Source organism: Mytilus californianus, unplaced genomic scaffold, assembly GCF_021869535.1.
Source record: "Mytilus californianus isolate M0D057914Y unplaced genomic scaffold, xbMytCali1.0.p SCAF_29, whole genome shotgun sequence".
Classification (NCBI taxonomy): domain Eukaryota; kingdom Metazoa; phylum Mollusca; class Bivalvia; order Mytilida; family Mytilidae; genus Mytilus; species Mytilus californianus.
The window spans coordinates 2,287,510-2,311,733 of NW_026262678.1; the positions used below are offsets into that span (position 1 = coordinate 2,287,510).

The 24,224-nt window shown below is 31.5% G+C and overlaps 1 long non-coding RNA gene across 2 annotated transcripts; it reads right to left on the minus strand.

Annotated features, from left to right (window-relative positions):
- Positions 1 to 464: 464 nt before the first annotated feature.
- On the minus strand, positions 465 to 15,538 carry LOC127732887 (uncharacterized). 2 transcript variants are annotated; one of them, XR_007996484.1, is made up of 3 exons: positions 15,258 to 15,538; positions 7,436 to 7,554; positions 465 to 759 (listed from the first exon to the last, which is right to left on the minus strand). It is a non-coding gene; the product is annotated as an uncharacterized LOC127732887 (long non-coding RNA). The 2 variants fall into 2 exon arrangements; XR_007996483.1 differs by lacking the exon at positions 15,258 to 15,538 and adding an exon at positions 8,419 to 8,487.
- Between the last annotated feature and the right edge of the window lie 8,686 nt (positions 15,539 to 24,224).

Consider the following 24,224-nt stretch of genomic DNA (forward strand, 5'->3'; position numbering starts at 1 on the left):
ATATTTAAAGAATTTGGTGTTGATGGCAGCTCTTTGATTGGTATAGACTCTGGTTAATTAAGTAGATCATGACATTGTTTAGACACCTGTTCATTGTTGAGGACTGTATGTTAGCACCTTAATGCCTTTCATGTGTTTTTGTTGTGTAGCTATCTGATTTATATCTCATTGTATTAATAAACTTAAATAGAAAGTTCTGTGAAATATATTTTGATATACCATATTGAAAGTCACAACCATGTCCTTCTTATTTCATATATGTATTTCAGTTTTTCAGTTTAACACCAATCTTAAGGTTAAGGCACAAAGAAAACAAATGTTGACAAACAACAGGCATATACCATTAGAAGATCTCAAAGTTTGGCTGCACAATAAATTAAAAATTCTTGTTATTTCAAATATTTATATAAAATTCAGTTTAAAACATGCATTTTCCATTTTTTGACTGTAATTGTCATGTTGGCACAATAACTTGAATTTGAATTGTATTATATTCTGAGAGTACTTGTGGTTGAAAAAATATACACGATATTTAATTCCATGTGTTTTAGATTTCTTGAATACACCACTCTCATATAATGACTACATGTCTGTTAGTAATGTTTAAGAGTTCTCTCCTGCATGTAATTGCTGTAATTGCTATTTGTACCCAAGGCTTCCTTCATACATTTGCACATATCCTTCTAACTTCTAAGATGTTGCTTGAATGATAAAATCCTGTAATACATTATCAGCCATCAGACTCTTGGAATATAGTTGCTGTAATAAAAAAAATAAACTGTAATCACAGAGATATGTCACGCTTTTCGGTAATTTCGATAATGCAAATGTTGAAATTAAAATAGCAACACTTTAACATGTAAGACATGTAAGATTTGCAAATATTCGAAGTCAATGAACCATGACTGAAGGTACATGGCTAAACAATCTCCATGGAAATTAGATGTGCCAATGCTAATACAACGCATACCAAATACCATTGACTTATCATAGGTAGTTCCCTTTAAAAAACCTAAACACAAACTAATACATGTAAACTAAGAATATTTTAAAGTCAATAAACGATAACTGAGGGGGCGGGGTCAAATAATCTCCATGGTAATGAGATGTGCCAATGCTAATACAACTGCATACCAAATATCATTGACTTACCACCAGTGACTTCCCGTGAGCCGACCTAATCACAAACTAATATATGAAAACTAACGGCCTAGCCTCAATCAGATGTACATTTTGTGTTTCACATGAAGTCAAAAATGAAGATCACATCAGGCAAAAACCCTTTTGATATTTTGGTACAGAAATGGTTTAAATTATGAAAAATGGCCATCATAAGGCTAACACTTGAAGCATTTATATAATTACATGCAGTTTTGGGAAGAAATATTTAATATTTTTATTAAATAAATGGTGTTTTAAAACTGTCTAATTTTCTTTAATGGTTGCCTTCAAGACATGGACACCAGTTTCAAATTTTTGGCCAATGACAAAGACAACAAAATATGTTTAGAATTATTGAATATCAAACATTTTAATCGAAAAAAAAATGACAAGAACATGTTTAACTCACAATTATTTCAAACAACAGTAGCTTTCTTTGATCATTACTCTGATCTGATCAAACTATTTCTAAAATAATCTATTAATAACAAAACTTAAAAAAAAAACCTTTCTTTTGGTGTATAGAACATTAAAATAACTTGATGCATATTCTTACAATAAACAATCAAAGTTAGCAATACAATTTATATGTTTTGTCTACGGACAAGACATTTTATTGGTATTTAGTCAAATGCATCATTAAAACTTAATTTTGACATAGTTGAATATGTTCTCTTGACAAAATAACATACATTTTATTATGTTTATCTATCAAATGATGCTGAACCTCGAGGAAATTGGAAACAAATACATTGTGATAATGTCTACGGACAAGACATTTTACTGATATTTAATTAAATGCATTAAAAAGATAATTGTTAAAATTAAGATTAAGTTACCCATTAAATTTTAAGCTGTGTTTTTTTAATTTTTGGAAAATATAAAAATGTACCCATGATTCTTTACATATCTCAAAATTTTATTGATTAAGCAAAAATGAAGACACATTCTTTCAACTGAAATCCATAAGTCTGAATGTTTAACAATTAAACTTTTATTAAAACTCAATTTTGACAAAGTTGAATGTGTTCTCTTGCAAAAAATAACATACATTTTATCTATTAAATGAGGCTGAACTCAAGGAAATTGGAAACAAATAGATTGTGGTAATGTCTACGGACAAGACAATTTCAGTTGAATAAACAATCTGTTAGAAATATTTGTGATTATATTTATGTTGAAAATACTGAGTTTTAATGTGTTCAAAGAACTTTCATCACCTATAAATTAGATTTAAGTTCCAAAGTAGACAAATAATTGAATTTAATATTTGTTATGTACAAGTGTCTTGTCCGTAGACACTTTCTCATCTGCTGATAATCCTAAAACGCAAAAGATAAAGTCTGAGATAGAGAAATACTATTTCTTCATTTGATTAAGTTTATCTTTTAAGTTATGAAGCAACTGGAATAAAAATATTGAAGTAAAATAAGGTATGTTTTTAATGACTGACAATTTGTCACTTTTTAAAATCCACTCCTGTAAAGTAATTTTACAAAAAATAAGAACAGTTAAATAACCATTAATAAATCAAAAATAATATATTTCTAAGTTTAAACAACTCATAGGAACAATTTAGATCCATAAAGCCAAGCAATATTGATATAAAGTCATGTCTACGGACAAGACATGTGTCTACGGACAAGACATTCTGACATTTTTTTCAAATTCTTCCTCTATTAAAAGATGGTAGAAATTAATGTTTGTAGTGTCTTTATATCTACAAAAGAGTAGGAACTTAGCAATGCAACATTTATGTTATTTCACTTCCAGTTTACTAGGAAATGCATGTCTACGGACAAGACATTTTTTCACTTTATTTGGATATCCATTTTAGATGGCATATATCTCCAGCTAGGTTGGACCTATAGTTGTTAATTTCTGTGTCATTTGGTCTCTTGTGGAGAGTTGTCTCATTGGCAATCATACCACATCTTCTTTTTTATATGACCTAATCACAAACTAATACATGAAGACTAAGCAAGAGTTTCAAAGTCAATAGACCATAACTGAGGGGCAGGTCCAAATTATCTCCATGATAACGAGATGTGCAAAAACTAATACAACTGCATACCAAATATCTTCGACTTACCACTTGTGGTTCACTATAAACTAGACCTAATCACAAACTAATACATTGTTGACACCGCCGTCGTCTCCAATGATTTACGAAACTATTACATATATATATATATATCGTGTGAACCACTGGAGTGGAATATAATAGTTGTTGTTTATCATATTTATTTTTTCGTTTAATGTCTTTTACGTTAATTGGAATTGTTTTACATCTGTCATTTCAGGACCTTTTATAGCTTGCTAGATGCAGTATCAGTTTTGCTCATTGTTGAAAGCTGTTCATACAGTGATCTATAGTTGCTAACATTCAGTCATTTGGACTCTGGTGGATAGTTGTCTCATTGGCAATAATACTACATCTTCTCATTTTTATCAAAATAAATTAATAATGAAAACTAACTCTATTCATGCATGTGTACTACACATTACCTGTATATATAATATATACTAGAATACTCCCGGGACATCATGGGGTCGTGACTGAAGCAAAGTACCTTAGCCTTATTTTTAGCCTAGATTTTAAGTTTTCGTTTTGTCATCTAATAATGTCATGCTGGTCATTAGGTGCAGAGTTTTCTCTGCTTTCAAAATCTTTCTTTTTGAACCCTTCAACCCAGAACTTGTTAATTATCTGTAATAATAATTATGTGGAAAACAAATGGGCCTGGAATGGTGTAATTTTTAATCAACACCATTGTCCTATATATATAAGTTATGTATAAAGTTGAATTCTTTGAATCATCATTTTTATGTCATGCCGGCTCACAAATTGGACCTTGTTATTTTAGTATTATAGATCTAGATTACTAAGTGCCTATAGAAACACAATTCCTCATTTTTCAAGCCCCTTTCTTACATGTCTTAACCTCATTTAAATTACAATACCAACTAAATATGTCGCTCACCTGATATTTTTTTTATTTTACAATTGATGCATGAAATAATGCAACCGTTGTACTTTTGCTTTAGTTAAAAAGGTACAAGTCAAAACCTGCATTTTTTTCCCCCTATTATCTATTTTTGAACTAGATACCTTAATGCTTATTATGGCCAAGTTTGGTTAAATTTGTCTCAGTTGTTTCAGGAGAAGATTTTTATAAAAGATTACAAAAATTTACGAAAAATTGTTAAATTTGACTTTAAAGTGCAATAACTCCTTATTGGGTCAATTGACCATTTTGATCCTGTTGACTTATTTGTGAATCTTATTTTGCTGAACATTATTGCTGTTTACAGTTGATCTCTATCTATTATAATGTTCAAGATAATAACCAAAAACTGCAAAATTTCCTTAAAATTACAAATTCAGGGGCAGCAACCCAACAACGGGTTGTCTGATGCGTCTGAAAATTCATCAGAAATAGGTCTTCACCTGATGAACATTTTTATCCCATGTCAGATTTGCTATAAATGCTTTAGTTTCAGAGATATAAGCCAAAAACTGCATTTTACCCCATGTTCTATTTTTAGCCATGGCGGCCATCTTGGTAGATGGGCAGGGTCATCGGATACATTTCTTAAACTAGATACCCTAAGGATCATTTAGGCCAAATTAGGATTAATTTTGCCCAGCAGTTTCAGAGGAGAAGATTTTTGTAAAGGATTACAAAAAATTGTGAAAAATTTACTTAAAAGGGCAATAACTCCTTATGAGGTCAATTGACAATTTTGGTCATGTTTGACTCAATTGTAGCTTTCACTTTGCTGAACAATTTTGCTGTTTATAGTTTATCTTTATCTATTATAATGTTCAAGATAATATTAATAACCAAAAACTGCAAAATTTCCTTAAAATTACCAATTCAGGGGCAGCAACCCAACAACGGGTTGTCTGATGCGTCTGAAAATTTCAGCACAGATAATTCTTCACCTGATGAACATTTTTAACTCTGTCAGATTTGCTCTCAATGCTTTGGTTTCAGTGACACGAGAGATATAAGCCAAAAACTGCATTTTACCCCCATGTTCTATTTTAAGCAATAGCGGCCATCTTGGTTGATGGGCAGGGTCATCGGATATATTTTTAAAATTAGATACCCTAAGGATGATTTAGGCCAAGTTTGGTTATATTTGGCCCAGTAGTTTCAGAGGAGAAGATTTTTGTAAAAGTTAAGGGACGACAACAGAAGCCAAGTGATAAGAAAAGCTCACTTGGCCCTATTCGGCAAGGTGAGCTAAAAATGGTATGTCTATACCGTAGAAAGGCTTGTATAGTCCGCGGTTTTATTCTCCAAAATTGGACCTTCCAGACGGGGTGCAGACTATAGAGTACAATAAGCAAGAAATAAGAGAAAAATTTCAATTTCGCGGGCGAGGTGGTTTGTTGACGTTCCCCCATCTTTGTTATTTCTATTGTAGAGCGCTCTTATCATTTTTCAAACTAATAATTTTAACTCATCCATATTAATAAGTTATTTCTATTCAATATCAAAATTAATACTGATAGATATAAAAACTAAACCTTTCATTACAAATTTCTCGTTTCTTTTCAATGCATTGGTTGAAATAAACTGGTATCTGCTTGATTGAAACGGTACAAACATAGTGAAAAAGACAACCGTAAACCAGCTTAGAATTTGTAAACTACAAAACGTAATCGGTTATTGTTCGTTCCGTTTTGGTGTTTCATACTGACTAATATGGTTTGTATTAGCTTAAGACCCTTCAAACATTAATGTGATAGATATATTAAAGCCTGTTTTACAAAAGGATGGAACTGTTTTACTTTCAAAGTCGTATTATAGTGATATCTGTTATGTACGGATTTCGACTCTCACCAGTTAATTTCTTCTTTTACACGTGCTTTTTAAACTTCCTGTTTAAACATAACAAGTTTCTAAATTGTTTTTTAAGTGAATTAAACTTATTTTAACAATCATGAAGCGTTCTAGAATCATTTACAAGCAGTTTCAGCTTCTTTTTGATGATGGAAAACAGGTTTTTCCAAGAAAATACCGCAAACGACCGCACAGGATTTGAAATTACCGGAGTTTCATTAGACCTTTTCTAACAGTTACAAAAAGTTTTTTTACCTATAATTTCGTGGGGAGAAGGGGGTGCGGACTATGTACCAGTGCGAACTATACAAGCCTTTCTACGTTTCTACGGTAGCTCTATGCATTCTGTAAACATCTAGTTACAAAATTTGTGATTTATCTTTTATAGGGGTATAAATCAAAACTCCAAATGCTCTGCAAATTCTTTATCTGCACTACTTTTTGATTACCTCTGCTGTGGAGGTTCATTATGGTTGAAATTTGTAAACATCTCAGATGAAAATCAAAATGTTCTGAAACTTTTTGGTAATGTTGCAGTTGTTTGTATATACATTTATTATTTATAATAGAAGAACAGAGTTCCAATGTCCCCATTATTGCACGTATTTTTTCTATTCAAAGTATAAGGGCAATAACTAAAAAAAGCACTTTTTTGATGTTAAAATCCAGCAGCTACCACCATTGACCTCCCTTTTGTCGAGCCTTCGACTTTTGTCCAAAAAGCAAGACATAGCGATCCTACATTTCGTCGTCTGCGGCATCCACAAATATTCACTCTGTGGTTAAAGTTTTTGAAATTTTAATAACTTTCTTAAACTATCCTGGATTTCTACCAAACTCGGACAGAAGCTTGTTTATGATCATAAGAAAGTATCCAGAAGTAAATTTTGTAAAAAAATTCCTGTTTTTCCGTATTTTACTTATAAATGGACTTAGATTTTATGCCAGGAAACATTACATTCACTCTGTGGTTAAAGTTTTTAAAATTTTAATAATTTTCTGAAAGTATCCTGGATGTTTACCAAACTTGGACAGAAGTTTGTTTATGATCAAAAGCTAGTATCTAGAAGGAAATTTTGTTAAAATTGTGTACCTGTTCATTCGTACTTTACTTATAAATGGACTTAGTTTTTCTTCCAGTTAACATTACATACAGTCTGCAGTTGAAGATTTAAAACATTTATTTGATTCATAAACCATCCTGGATTTTTACCAAACTTGGACAGAAGCTTCTTACAATCAAAAGATAGTATCGAAAGGAATATTTTTATTAATTTCTTTCCTCATTTTTGTTGAGCCTGCGATTAACAGCAAAAGTAGGCGAGACACTGGGTTCTGCGGAACCCTTACAATTTTTTTTAAATTGCCTTGGAATTTGTTATACCATTTGGAAATTAAATACTGTAACAAATACATACCAGTTACATTTATATATACTGTAGCTATAGGATCTCCTCAATATTTAATCCTGTTGTTAATTTCATTTAAACATATAATGTATATAGCTTCCCTTCCACTTACATCTGAGGAGCTAATTCTGAAAATTAAAATTCCTGTGATTATCATATAAAATCTGAACCTGATGCACTGCTTTCCAATAAAAATAAATTGGCAATACAGTTCTCCCTTGGTAAAGAGAGAAAACAAGTGATATTTTTATATTATAACCAATACTGCACATGGTAATTGGAACATCACTAGTTTTTTGGATTGGATTGTTGCTCACTTTGTCAGGATTTTTTATAGCTGACTATACAGTATGGTTTTGTTCATTGTTGAAGGTCATGCATACAGTCACCTAAAATTTTTTACATCCTCTTCGACTAATGGAAAGTTTTCTCATTGACAATCCTACCATACATTGCAAGACCTTATTTCTAAAATACTAAAAATTTCAATCTGTGACAATAACATTTTATTAATTTAATAAGGTAATCTGATCAACATTATGAAGCAATGTTCCAAACACTTTGTCATTGTCTGACAGCGATCAAAGTAACTTTAACTCCTATGACAATGTACAATGATGTATATATGTGCAAGACTCAAAACTAAGTATCACAATTTAAATTCATACATATATCCATATACATTTACAAGGTACTTAATAAATCAGTGAGACTGACGCATAAAATGTAGGTAAAAAAAATATGCTTTTTGTTGGATCCTGCATCATAATTATTACAAGTTAAATGGAGGCAAGTCATAATCATTGAGAACATGTACATTATAATTGAACTTAAAGTAAAGGATAATCTGAGTAGTCTCTAATCAATAATGAAGCCACACAACACTGTGTGACAACAGTGACATATAAATCTCCCATAGATGCACATACTATTTATTTTAGGTCTTTTGTATATATATGTTTAAGGTTACTTAGAATTGGCTGTTGACATACATGTACACATGGACTGTCAAGCATGGAGTCATTGGACCCTAGGTTACTCCAGTCCATTATCAGCCACTATCAATAGTCAACTCCTCTGTCCATTTGTTGTAATATAATGGATTGCTGAAAGGGAGAAAACAGTACTTTATTAATAGCATGTGGATGCAAGACTATAATAAGTATTCAAAGAGTTTTGCAAACAATTAGCTTATACATTTAGGAGATATCTGTATTTACCTAGTGATGTGACAGTAAAATCAAGTTTAACGAAGGCCAAGCTTAAAATACAATACAGTTATCTACATTCTAATGCAGCATATTAAAATAAATACCATTTAACAAATATTTTGGCGTAAAATGAAATAAATGAAAAAGTCCGCAAAACTGTTGCATTGTCTTTAGCAACTAAACAATGTGACGTCATATGTATACTCATGATGTCAAACATAAAACTCTAGATGTACATTTCATTTATACCTTTCGTACACTTCAGAATGGTTTCAACGTTGACAAAAAGAACATTTTGTGCACATTTTGAGACACAAAATGTGACTTTCATGTTTAATTTGTGAGAAATTACATACCAAAAAAAATTGGAATTCAAAATGGTGGCTTTCTTCGATACGGACTGGTAGAACGTGGAATTTACCCCTTCAAAATATATGTCAAAGTCCAATGAAAATTATCATAATCAACGAATTGCATTAGAATTATTTTTTACTAATATTAAACTTGTAGTATCAAATATCAATAAAATGCTCCGCTGGGCGCAGCTTGATACGACGGCAGAGGTTCAACCCTGAACAGTTGGGGCAAGTATGGACACAACATTCAAGCTTGATACAGCTCTGAATTTGGATTGTGATTAAGTATTTGACACAGCATAGGTTTCTGACACAGAATGAATGTGGTCTAAGAACTTAAAAAATTTTAATTTACCTATTCAAACCATATCATTATTATTTGCTTTTATATATGAATCAGAAAAAAACAACTTAAAATTGAAAATTTTAAAGAAAAAAAAATCCCCCCCCCCCAATTTTTGAACCCCCTTATGATTCATCACCCCCAAACTCAATCCCAGCCTTCCCTTTGTGGTATGGTACCTTGCAGTACAATTACAGAGAGATCCATACACTTGAACACAAGTTATTGTCTGGAAACTAGAAAAATGCTTGTTTTTTGGCCCCTTTTTGGCCCCAAATTCCTAAACGTTTAGGGCAATTACCCTTAAACTCAAACCCAGCTTTCCCATGTGAAATGGAACGTTGTAGTACAATTTCATAAAGATCCATACACTTACACACAAGTTATTGTCCTTAAACTAAAAAAATGTTTGTTTTTTGCCCCTTTTGGCCCCTAATTCCTAAAATTTTGAGGCAATTACCCCCAAAATCAATCCCAGCCTTCCCTTTGTGGTATGGTACCTTGCAGTACAATTTCAGAGAGATCCATCCACTTGAACACAAGTTATTGTCTGGAAGTTACAAAAATGATTATTTTTGGCCCCTTTTTGGCCCCTAATTCCTTAACTGTTGGTACCATAACCCCCAAAATCAATCCCAACCTTCCTTTTGTGGTATTGAACCTTATGGTAAAATTTCATAGAGATCCATTCACTTAAACTAAAGTTATTGAGAGAAAACCTATGTGTCTTCGGACTACGATGACGCCAACGTCATACCAATATAATTTTATGCTGTCGTATAAAAAGCAATGGATTGAAGTCATAGAAGTTGCTAAGAACAATGAAGAAAAAAATAAAGTTAATTTTTGTCCCTTTAATTTATGTAGGGGTTCAAAATAGTGCAAGTCTGAGGTCCGGGACCTGTCTTTTCTAGGAGGTGACTTTTTATTTTTAAATTACAAGTCAAGAACCTACCATTCTTAACACAGATCATATGCTTTAAACAGAACCATTAAATTTCTTATGGAGGACCTTTCACTGGACTGAAAATTTCAAATAGTCCAGGACCTTTCATTTTTAATGCAAATTTGAACCCCTGCATGAAGACCAATTTGAAAACCTGGCCCAAAATAAATAGACAGCTGCGTCATGAGCACATGATACACCCATTGCTTATTCAAAGAATAAAGTTCAATAACTTTTCAATGTCATAATCAGACTTTCATGAAAAACTAAAGGGAGGTTACCTTAATAGATATAAACCAGTCACCAAAGTTTCATGATAACTGCTCAAAGCATTGTCTGAAATATGAAAATCCCCCCCTTTTTATGAATAAAATCACATACATGTAACTCTGAAACATAAAATCTAAAATTAATAAAAATCGAAAGAGAGCTTACGACAATCGATATAAACAATTCACCAAAGTTTCATGAAAACAGCTGTAAGCATTTTTGAGTTATTTTTTGCAAGTCTATATAAAATTGGTAGCAATATTTCTACTTAAAGTATAATACCATAATCAATGACATTAATCACATGATCATAGCAGATCTACGATAAATGAGCAGTGGCTGAATATATATGTTCTTTAATGACAACATGCAGTTATTTTGTCTTATTCTCAAAGCAGAGAACTTGGTTTAACAAATGTTTAATAAAAAAAATTAAATTCACTTTCCAACTTATTTGAGTCCAAAATAACCATATAAACAAAAAGACAAAAATAGAAAAAAAAAATTTTTTGTAACCAAGTTCTCTGCTTTGAGAATAAAATATTATCTGGTGTCAAGAGAAAAGGGGGATGTTTATGAATAACCAAATGAATAAAAAAGACAAAATCTTTTGGTATTATTAAAGAATATCTGATAAATCTTGTAAAAAATATGCAACTTTTCTCCAAGCAGAGAACTTGGTTACAAAAAAAGTAAAATTAATTTTCAGACTTATTCAAGTCCAAAATAACCACATAAACAAAAAGACAAAATAAAAAGTTGGAACCAGAGCTTTTACAGTTTTTGGAATTATCACAGAAAATCAGATAAATCTTGTCAAAATTTTGACTTCAATGTAACCTTGCTCAAAGCAGAGTAGATATACTTATAAAAAGAATAAATTCATTTTCAGACTTATTCAAGTCCAAATAGGACAGACTTGTTATAATATTAGTTTTTCATTACACCGAATTTCACAGGCCTCAATTCCTATCTTTGAAATCTCAGTCTCTTGGGTAAATATGTATGTATGACCCATAATTTGGAGTTTAAAGATTTTTTGCAAGTCTATATAAAATTGGTAGCAATATTTCTACTTAAAGTATAATACCATAATCAATGACATTAATCACATGATCATAGCAGATCTACGATAAATGAGCAGTGACTGAATATATATGTTCTTTAAAAATTAATGACAACATGCAGTTATTTTGTCTTTAGAATTTAATTCAAGAGTTAAGCAGGTTGAAACTTGTGTAATTTTGAAAGGTACACACAATATCACTAATTTCGACTTGTACAAGTCGATATTTCAAAAACAAAGACAGTCATGACATTTTATATTTTACAGGATCCTTATTATAAATGTAGTATATATCAGACGAATAATCTCACACAACTATTTCCAGTTTTTCTGAATGAATGATAGGATTACCCACATCCCATGGCTAATCATCGATAAACATCCCCCTTTTTTCTCAACACTAGATAATATTTTATTCTCCAAGCAGAGAACTTGGTTTAACAAATGTTTAATAAAAAAATTAAATTCATTTTCCGACTTATTTGAGTCCAAAATAACCATATAAACAAAAAGACAAAAATAGAAAGAAAATTTTTTTTGTAACCAAGTTCTCTGCTTGGAGAATAAAATATTATCTGGTGTCGAGAATAAAGGGGGATGTTTATGAAAAACCAGATGAATAAAAAAGACAAAATCTTTTGGTATTATTTAAGAATATCTGATAAATCTTGTAAAAATTTGTATTTATATGCAACTTTTCTCCAAGTAGAGAACTTGGATACAAAATAAATAAAATTCATTTTCAGACTTATTCAAGTCCACATAAACCATATGAACAAAAAGACAAAATAAAAATTAGGAACAAAGCTTTTGGTATTATCAAAGAAAATCTGATAAATGTTATCAAAAATTGTAATTAAATGCAACCTTGCTCCAAGCAGAGTACTTAGTTCAAGTCCAAAATAACCACATGAACAAAAAGACCAAATAAAAAATATTTTTGGAATAATCACAGAAAATCCGATAAATGATAATCTTATAAAAATTTGAACTTCAATGCTACATGCAACTGCTCCAAGCAGAGTACTCACAAAAAAAAAAATCATTATACAGACTTATTCAAATAAAAAATAACCATATGGAAAAAAAATTGGAAACGTAAGCTTCGGACGCATGAAATTTATAACGTGTTGTTTTCAATTTTTTTTTAATATTATCATAGACGATCTTATTCATGTTATTAATTTTTGTAGTTCAATACAACCTTGCAAATTTGCTCCAAGTAGAGTACTCACTAGCCGAGGAACCTTAGTTCTAAGGTCCTTATGATATTTTTTGACAATTTGTATTTTCAAAAAATATTAATATCATAGGGACAAAATTGTCAAAAAATATCATAAGGACCTAAGAGCTATGATTCCATAGCTAAGAACTCACAAAAAGAATAAAATTCATTTTCAAACTTATTCAAGTCTACATAAGACAGACTTCGACTTGTTATGGTCGCAGTCTTCAAATCCTGTCTATTAAATCTCAATCATTTGTGTAAATATGCATGTATATTACCATAAATTTGGACTTAAATTTTTAAAGGTCGGTCTATATAATATTGGCGATATGTAATTATTTTTTTTATTTCGACTTTTGCAGTTGAATTAAAGTATTAGACAAATATCTATTATATTACCATTATTGTAGCTGTCTGTAATAAAAACATTTTGTGTTCCACTGTTTATTATCCTTGAAATAATCAAAAGTCAGGGCTGATATGCATAAAACCACTTAAGTTAAGATATCCAATCGTAGTACTAATTTATCGTAGGACATGTAGAAAAATCCGTCGGTTCGAAACAATTCTTAAGTTAAGTAGCTGTATGCATACGGGCCCCGAGTTAAAAAAAAATGCCTTGAAAATCTTATGATGCTTAGAAAGGGAACACACAATATCACTTATTTTGACTTGTACAAGTCGCAATCTAAACATAAGGACATTCACAAAATCACAAAATGTAGTAAAACAAACAACAAAATTATGCTATCTTGGGCAATAACTTATCAGTTATTTCCATAATTTATTACTGATCGCGAATATAAATATATAACAGATTTATTAAACGAGTCCTTCTTTAAAATTTGTATCTATCTTTTGCAATATTTTTTTTCTCGGCTACATGTTCTGTGAAATTCTTACACCAATGTTGAAATGATCCGTGCCCCAACTTGCCTCGAAATCATAAAAAAAAAACCACACACCTTCTCTCCTTTCCCCTTAAATATAACAGCAGTTTTAATCTGTTGAAAAATCCATTTGGAAACATACAATCTTTAATGCAGCCTTTCTTCGATCAGAAGTTGTGACAAATTTATTTTTACTTGTTACGACAGATAAAATGTATTTATTTTTATCAAGGATTTGTGTAGTAAGACAAATCCTTGTTATTATCAGTATCGTTGTGGAATTTGTTTAAGAACTTTACGGCAAAGGAAACACACATCGCCGAAGACAACACGAGTTGTTTCCCTAAATTACGGATAAATAACACTCAAAACATTTATTGACCTATAGAAGTCGAAAGTTGTCTGCGGGTAGGTGACTTCAAACTTGTAGGAGTCAAAACATGTTTAGACTTGTATGTGTCTGAGCTCTGACTGGTTATTGTCTGAAAACTGGAAAATCCCCCTTTTTTAAATGAATAAATTAAACCCCACAACTTGGAAACATAAAATCTTAAATTTATAAAAATCGAAAGGGAGCTCATGTCAATAGATACAAACAATTCACAAAAGTTTCATGCAATTTGGTTAACACATTTTGAGTTATTGTCCAAAAACTGGAAAATCCCCCTTTTTTAATGTTTTTTAGATATCAATAAATTTGTCAAACATACATGGAATTTTGACATGGAATTAGTTATATCTGCACACTAGAACACACATTTGTATGTGTTTTTTCTGCATAAACATGTAATTCATAATTTATTAAAACTTCCAACATAGTGCCATTGTGCATGTTATGCATCTCCTTTTTATGCCCTTGTCGTAACGGAGGGGGCATTAAGTTTTACACTTGTCTGACTGTACATCCTTGCATTGCAAATTAGGTTTTATACCCTTTTCAAAAATTACTCTCTTATATTTTAAAAGGATCTGAAAAATAACCCCAAGTGAAACATAGTTTGGACATCTGATTGTGACACACCCGGATAACAAAATCAATATTAATACCAATAAAAACAATATTCAGTGAATGACTGAGGGATTGGGACCAAATAATCTCTATGGAAATGAGAAGTGCATATATCCTACTCATAATAACTGCACTCCAAATATTATTGACTGTTATAGTAGGTTACCATAAGTTATTTCTTGGTTTCCTTAAACTGACCTCATCACTAATAACTACAAATTTTTGAAAATCTATTGAAAACAGCATGCCTAAGCCACAGCTTCATAACTGTTGTGGCTAGACAAAAAAGAACAAGCAATGTAGCGATTAAGAGAGATTTGAATGCAATTTTCTATAAAAATGACCTGTAAAAAAATTAAATTTGTCACTTCTAACATGGATAGTTTTGCCCACAACAAGAATCAAACTTTAAACTCTATGACCTCAAACTTTTAAAAAAATTTTCGAAACTACATGTACAGAATCTGACAAGAAAAAATTATTCAAACATAGTTATCATTTTCATTACATACCTCTCATCACAAAATTATTCATTGACTACTGCTCCTCATATGCACATAAATCAATAGGACGATCTATGACTCCACTATATAATCTAGAAAGCAATGCCTCAAATGAATTCTGTTCTGTTGCTTAGCTTCTCCTTCTTCTCAAAGTAATTGTACTTTCATTGAAAAAACTAAAATAAATAATGTTTAATAAAATGAAGTTATAATACAATGTATCTGTCAAAATTGCCTTTAATATTTTGATCTGGCAAAATTGGCTTGGTTTGATCTTTTAAAACTAGACCAACAAACTTTTCCTGAAAAAAAATGACAATAAAAAAGTATTTAATCATTTTAATAATGTCATGAATGTTCTAATCCATCACATAAATTCCATATGACCTTTAAATGAAGGGATGAACAAAAGTGATTATATATTACAGGATCTCTGAATCTGTCATGATTTATAATGCCAATCTTTGGGGATTAAGTTATTTTAATAATCATGATACTTTGAAATTTTAAGTTAATCAAATTTGTTTAAATTACACCAAAAGTTGGACTATTTTACATAAGGTAGTATCTGAGAAATGGACTAAACCAGGCAAGGATTGGAGGTAAATACATTGTACATGTACCTTGTTTTTGGCTTTGAACTAGGTGTTAGTAACTGGGGGTACTCTCAGATCTGTACTTGGAGTCTTTTTTGTTGTGGGGATGTATAAATACCCACCACGTCTTGTGTGTGTTTTTGTTAGATGTCTTTCTGCTTTGTATAGATCTGATGAGTTAAGCCCTTTTCACATCAATATCCCAGGTTAGGAGGTGGGTTCGGCACCACAAACTACTAGTCTAGCCCCACCATATCTTGTACATTTGTATGTGCCTGTCCCATGTCAGGAGCCTGCAATTCAGTGGTTCAGTTTGTTTTTTTGTTGTTCTTTGTTTTGTATATAAATTAGTCTGTTAGTTTTCTTGTTTGAATTGTTTTACAAATTTGTCATTTTCATTTGGGGTCTTTTATAGCTGACTATATGGTATGGGGTTTGCTCATTGTTGAAGGATGTACAGTGACCTATAGTTGTTAACTTTGATGTCATTTGATCTCCGATGGAGAGTTGTCTTTTCTCATGAGTGTAAACAATATTTCATTTTGAAAATAATTAGGTTATTTAAACATTACAGTATGACAGTTTTATTAGGATTGGAAAACAAGTGAATTTTCACTGACTTTTACCAATTCCTCTCTTTTCTCATTGGCAATCATACCACATTTTCTTATTTTTATATTTACATTACGTACATGTAAAGTAGACCTTTCATCTTCTCGAGGGGTCCGATTCCTAAGTACAACAGGGGGCCCTAACAGCATTTATTTCGAGTCGGCTAAAAAACAATCAGATAGATTATGATACAATTAACAGGTTTCTTTGCAATTATTTTGCAAATAACTAAGCTAATGCAAGAATAAAGTTATTCTGCAATAAATACATAAATTAAATAATAGTAAATAATGAATCTACAATATTATTTTAAAAATGAAACATCATTTAAATTCAATAAATATCATATATTAAATTTCAATTTTTTTTTTAATTCTGGGTAGACATGGTAGATAAGTTTTCATTTTTTTAAAGTAGGGCGAGTTGGTAGACCTTTATAATATATTTATTATATATATATTATATTCATTTGGATTTTACCCAAGTTAGGCTAGTTGCCACTGTTGGCAGGAGTACATTGTATATTTAACAGGATTTAATCCTTAAAAAAATGAAAATATCAGCATGAAAACGTTAAATAGTGAATATATAATGCGAAGGCATATATTATTGGACTAGGTACCTCGAATGACCGAATAACACCATCATTATCCGAAAACACTTATAATGACCGAATAACACTTGAAATTTTAAAATTAGCACATATTGGTGACTTTTAAACATTTATTATTGAATAATAGTATATTAAAAATGTATTTTATAGCTTAAAAATGATATTTAGAAAGCAGGACTGAGGTAAATTCATCAAAAAGATCAGTGTGTACATCCAACATGGCGACCGATGTGATTTCTTATAATATTATTTTATAAACAATGTTTTTATTAAAAGTCACCAATATGTGCTAATAATAAAATTTCGAGTGTTATTCGGTCATTTCAAGTGTTATTCGGTTAAAAACGGTGTTATTCGGTCATTCGTGTTACCCTTGACTTGCTTCCGTTTTTGCCATTCTTTGACTGATTTTCGGATTTACATGCATGACATGGATAAAGTCAAATGATTTTTCGTGAAAAGTATAGCACTAGCATCTTCCTAAAAATGTGCATGATTATATTTACCTTTCATTGCGCTTTCCAAGTACAATAAGTTGGTACGTAATCCATCAAAACGAAACACTTTCGTTGCGTTGACTTTCTTATGGATTCTTCCAGTTAATCGACAATGTAACCCATTTCAATATATCTGTTTATAATAACTTTTTGACCCATCAGTTGAAAAACCAAAGGTCTTTGTATCAACTATCTGACTATCTTTGTCCATTCTTTTTAAACAGTAAAACTTGAATTCAGCAGCAGACGAGCGTCCATGGATTTTGCGTCATAGTATGAAAACGGCAACGGTGAAAAGATTTCCGGGTTTCCGTATTCAACGTGCCAAGCTTTCGTACATTTACGTATAATCATAGATGTAATCTATGGTATAATATATGAGAGTTAGTCTGGTATCAAATATGGGGATTTAAGTAAGGACAAAAAAAAATAGATAGTTGAAAAGCAAAAATACAGAATGAAGGATCATAGAGAATAATTGAGTATATTTTTAATACACCTTATCGCTATTCCCGCTTGACCCGAGAATCTGTCCCGCTCGAACTTTTGACGTCATACAACAATCACTTTTCCATTGTGGCGTCAGATATTTTCTATTATGACGTCAAAATTGTACGGGAACTTATGTGATGTCCAGTAAATGGCGGACAAATAGCGAGAAGGTGTATTATGAAGAATCATGCAGAGACATTATTCTCAGAGCATATACATGTCTCTGGAAGAATTGAGAATAAAGAAAAACTAAATAAAGAATATTCAATCATCTATATATTATTTATAACTCATTCACATGTTGTTCCATTCAGAATTAACTAACTCTGCTGAGGGGAGCATGGGAAGTTGGGAAAATTGACAAACGAGAATTACTGTAATCAGAGGAGAATTAAATGTCAGACAGTTAGAGTGTAATAAATAAAATATTAACATATATTTTTCAAAATGTTGTCACAGAAAACACAGATTTTTTTATCACTAATAAGATTCTGCAATTTGAGTACTATGTCCAACAGATGTCAGTGAATTAGAAATTTTACTAATCTGATAGACGTTTAGTTAAGAATCTGTGACAAGTTCTTTTGTAATATTATTAGGAAATTGCCTACCGCCTCCTTGATTTAGAATTGCATACTCTTCAAGGTTAAGCTAGTTTTTGTGTAATGTTAAGCCCAACGGTTACTGTTGATTTTATCGGCTTTCATTCTTTTAACGTTTCTCATTTTATTGGATTTATGGTTATAAATACCACTTAAATTGGTATCCTCTTTCGATTTCACGGTTCAGTGGCGGATCCAGAGGGGGGCGTAGAGGGCGTACGCCCCCCCTTTGCATGAACTTTTTTTTTTTTTTGTAAAATGATTAATCAGACTAGACTTCGTGAACTTTGCCATTACCCGGCCGTGTATTTAATTTTTATGCGACAATTCTTTACTTATAAAGATATTTTTCGCTCGTATTTACTGTAATATATTATTGATTATGTCAAAGTCATGTGATTCGCTACGGTGGAGTTGATCAGTACGTCGAAAAAAACGTCACTCAGTCATTTTGAAATTTAAATTACAGTAACACATTGCTTTCGGCGGAGGATGACAAGCATGACTCTTTCAAAGCGACAAAGGATTGAACAAGAACCACGTATTGACTTCTATTTCACAATTCCACTCAACAGAAAGTAATACTCTATTACACTCTCATGAAAAAAAAGTTCCACAGCAATATTATTTACCTACAAAAATATGTTTAACCCCAGACGCCCCAGCCAATTAATAACATTGCTGAATAGTGATCCCCAGTCAGTAAGCTCTAGATAGATTTAAAGTCTAAGGTACGGACCATTTGATTTGATAGGGCAGTCGGAGATATTTTAGAGAAAAAATTCTGACCCTGATTTTTGCCTTAAACCAAAATTCTGGCCGTATCTGTATTGAAAACAATTCTCGTGTCCCCTTTTTGCTATCAGAAAAAAAAATCCAACAGAATTATTCAGCATTAAATGAACATGGTGAATAAAAAAACGGGCGTAAACTTTTTTGGGGGTTTGCATGTAAATCCCATATCTGACCGAAATGTCTGTTTCGCCGAACTGATATACTGAATACTTTTTTCAAGGCCCAAATGCAACCTGCCTGCTGGGTGTGGCCTGTCTCCATTTGTCGACCGTCATTCACAACTTCGTTGTCATTTGATTTTCAGACTCATTCGTAGCCTTTGGTTGATTTGGGACCTCTCACTTCCCTTGTTGGGTGAAACATTTCAACCAAACATTTGGATAAAAAATGCTTGTTTGTCTTTGTTCGTGTCGGTCGTATTATAAACTTCATTGAATAGCCGCATATCATCATACATGTTTACAAAAAGAAATCTGTGAGGTTATGTTAACTAACCATACAACAAACGAGAATTTTCCATGTCCATTTTTTACTGACAAATCCCACATCAAATATATTAGTTGTACATAGCTTTGGATCCATTCAGTCATTTTATAATAGACAATTAATGGGGAGAATGCGGCATCAAAAATGTCCAACCCTAGCTTACACTTTATTTATAAAATATACATGTCTCACGTCAGGAACCGTTAAAAATGTGCATTTTACACTTATTTTATGTTTTTTAGCCCCAAAAAAGGTCTAAAAAAAACTTTAAATACTACGCCCCCCCTTTCCAAAATCCTGGATCCGCCCCTGCGGTTAACAACAGACCCACAGCTAAAGCCATCATGTACTGTTAAAAAATCATCTTCCCGAAAAATAGTTTTATTTTCACCTGCAGGCCGGAGATTTCTGTCCAGAATTTCATACCAAGGTTGTTTGGGTATCACAGTTTAAAAATGTTATCACCGTTGATCCAATAAACAAATCCTTGGTTGATCTATTCTTAAACGATGACATTAAAGCCTCCAACCTGGGACTATTATCGAAACTATTATACTTAGTATAATAGTCCCAGCTCCAACATTGATATTTATGTTCCCCTTATAAATAGAATAGAGAAATTGAGGACTTTGGTCCACATTTTATGAACTTTGAAAGAACACAAGCACGTGTAACTTTTGACACCACCTGCGGGCAAGTGCCTGCAGGACACTGAGGTGGTGGTAAGTTTATAACAGTAAACCCCTCTCAAACCACCAAATGCTTGCTTGAAACACAAGTAAAATATGTTAAAAAATAAACTTTTTGAAAGTTATTTAACATTTTGGAAAAGACTGAAGTATCAAACAATTAACTCGGAAAAAGGGAAGCTTGGTACTTATTTTTCTATAAAAAAATGTTTTAAAAAAGAAAAATATTTAGAACTACAGGATTTTATAAAAAGACAGTCAATTTGTGAATTAAGAATAAGCACTCACTCTTTAAAAATTGAGACAGACAAATATTCCAAAAAATATATAGAACGATCTGAGCGTCTTTGTTCTAATTGATCACTTGGTAAAGTTGAAGATGAGCTTCATTTTTTGTTAGAATGCCCTCTTTATGATATTCAAAGGGAAGATTTTTTTCAATACATTTCTAACAATTGTTATAATTTTCAAAATCTAAATAAATCTTCAAAATTTGTATGGCTCTTGACCCAAGAAAATGTAACTCTTATGGGAAAACTGGGCTGTTATATTTGTGACTGTTTTGAATTAAGGAGATCAGGTATGAATATTGACACTAAGTCAAGTAAATGAATGAATGAATGTAATTTTATTCTTTTATTCATAATATATATGTGGTTTTTGGCTCTGATTCTGACCAATGCTAATATACTAAATATATATTTACAAGTGACTATTATTGTTGTTGTTACCAATTATGTAAATCAATTGTATCTGATTTTATGCCCTTTATGGGCCCTGTAATTTGGGAAAAAAATATATATATATTCTATATTCTATGATAAAGTTGTAATTATTCTGTACATTCAGGAACATATATATATTAGATATACTGTTCTCAGGTACATTGTATAAGGGACGAAGTATGTAGTGACTAATTTGTTTGTCGTGATTTAAACACGATAATAGTGTTGCTTTCTCCTTAATCTTATGAGCCGTATTGAACAGGACAGACTACCTCAAACACTCTGAAACTTTTCAAGTACTTTCTATATGCTCATGTGTATTATCTTGTTAGCATAGTTTTGTACTTGGACAGATAATCAGAATGGTCAACAATCAAGTATAGACAATGTTAATTGGTCACGTTTGGTTGAACTACCAAAACTGGCAAAAGGTAATTTTTAATTTAGCCTTGTACAGTCCAATGGCAATATTACATGTATACAATCAGTCATTTTTGTAACACAAGGCAGTGGCGGATCCAGAAATTTTCAAAAGGGGGGCCCACTGACTGCCTAAGAGGGGGCCCGCTCCAGTCATGCTTCAGTGATTCCCTATATAATCAACAAAATTTTTCCCACAAAAGGGGGGCCCGGGCCCCCTGAAAAACTCTCTAAATCCGCCTCTGCAAGGGTAACAAATAAGAAAATCCTAAATAAAATATGCAAATGTATGAAGCACCTAAGACTTAAATATATCTACTTGTATCTGTCTGTCTTTTGTTCAAGATAGTTGGCAGATGCATAGAAATAAAATTAGATGTAAGGTTATTGTAACACACCTTTGAGAAAGTTATTCAATAACAATAATAACAAAAACACAACACAGCACATCTAGATATTTTAAGTTCTAAATCATTTTTTTTCAAAGTGGTGAAGATCAAAAGATCTGCCATGAACACCAAATTCTCCCAAAAACGCATACTTCTTTTACCTGTGTATACATGTATGTATTAAAAGAAATACCAATGAAAATCTTAATTAAAATAAATGTATAAAGATTAAACTTTTAATTGTTAAAAAAAGAAGAAGATTTTATGGGGGAAGGGGAATGATTCACAGAATCCCCTGGCCTACTCCCTTTAGGAATTATATATATATATATATATTTAGAGAGACAGAGAGTCTAATCTCACTCTTTTTCAGGATCCTGGACCCATATCTGACAATTATTGCAACTTTATTTACTTTGCCTTTTTTTTCCTGCGATTATTTTCCTAAGCTGATTGGATAAAATACCATTTATAGTCCCAACCCAGGATAAAAGGGGGGTTCCAATTATATGTCCCCATTTAAATGCATTGATCATCCAAAAAAAGTGGGGTTTCATGTGGAAATAAATTTTTTAAATGTAAAATAAGATTTTCAATGGAATACATGTCTTACAAGGTATTGGATGTTAATAAACAAGTTTTAATTTTGATGTTAATTTTTTTCAACTTGGACACAATTAATTTTTTTTTCATGTAAATTTCACATGAAAAATTTAGCGTAAAATTCACGTGAAAAATTTAACTTGAATTCATGTCAACAAAATTTGCCTGTGTAACATATGCGTTACACATGCGTTTGACTATACATGTGTTACACATGCAAATATCGCATGTGTCACATGTGTTTTCCAACACATGCGTGTCACAGGTGTTTTTCTGACACATGCGATTCACATGCGTGTGTTACGCATGTGAACGCATGTGTACCACGCATGTTTCCCATGTGTGGCAAGAAACATGTGTATTACGCATGTGATACACCTGTGACACATATGTTTTTAGGTACATGCGTGACACATGCGTGGCATTTTTGCCCTAGTAGTAGTAGTAGTAATAGTAGTAGTAGTAGTAAAAGTAGTAGTAGTAGTAATAGGAGTAGTAGTAGTAGTAGTAGTAGTAGTAGTAGTAGTAGTAATAGTAGTATAATAGTAATAGTAGTATAATAGTAGTAGTAGTAGTAGTAGTAGTATAGTAATACTAGTAGTAGTTATAGTAGTAGTAGTAGTAGTAGCAATAGTAGTAGTAATAGTAGTAGTAGTAGTAGTAATAGTAGTAGTAGTAGTAGTAGTAGTAGTATTATTGTAATACTAGTAGTATTAATAGTAGTAGTAAGAAGCAATAGTAGTAGTAATAGTAGTAGTAGAAGTAGTAGTAATAGTAGTAGTAGTTATAGTAGTAGTAGTAGCAGTAGTAGTAGTAGGAATAGTAGTAGTAGTAGTAGTAGTAGTAGTAGTAGTAATAGTAGTAGTAGTAGTATTATTGTAATACTAGTAGTATTAATAGTAGTAGTAAGAAGCAATAGTAGTAGTAATAGTAGTAGTAAAAGTAGTAGTAATAGTAGTAGTAGTTATAGTAGTAGTAGTAGCAGTAGTAGTAGTAGGAATAGTAGTAGTAGTAGTAGTAGTAGTAATAGTAGTAGTAGTAGTAGTAGTAGTAGTAGTAGTATTATTGTAATACTAGTAGTATTAATAGTAGTAGTAGTAGTAGTAGCAATAGTAGTAGTAGTAGTAGTAGTAGAAGTAGTAGTAATAGTAGTAGTAGTAATGGTAGTAATAGTAGTAGTAGAAGTAGTAGTAATAGTAGTAGTAGTAGTAGTAGTAGTAGTAGTAGTAGTAGTAGTAGTAGTAGTAGTAATAGTAGTAGTAGTAGTAGTAGTAGTAGTAGTATTATTGTAATACTAGTAGTATTAATAGTAGTAGTAGTAGTAGTAGCAATAGTAGTAGTAGTAGTAGTAGTAGAAGTAGTAGTAATAGTAGTAGTAGTAATGGTAGTAATAGTAGTAGTAGAAGTAGTAGTAATAGTAGTAGTAGTAGTAGTAGTAGTAGTTGTAGTACATGTAG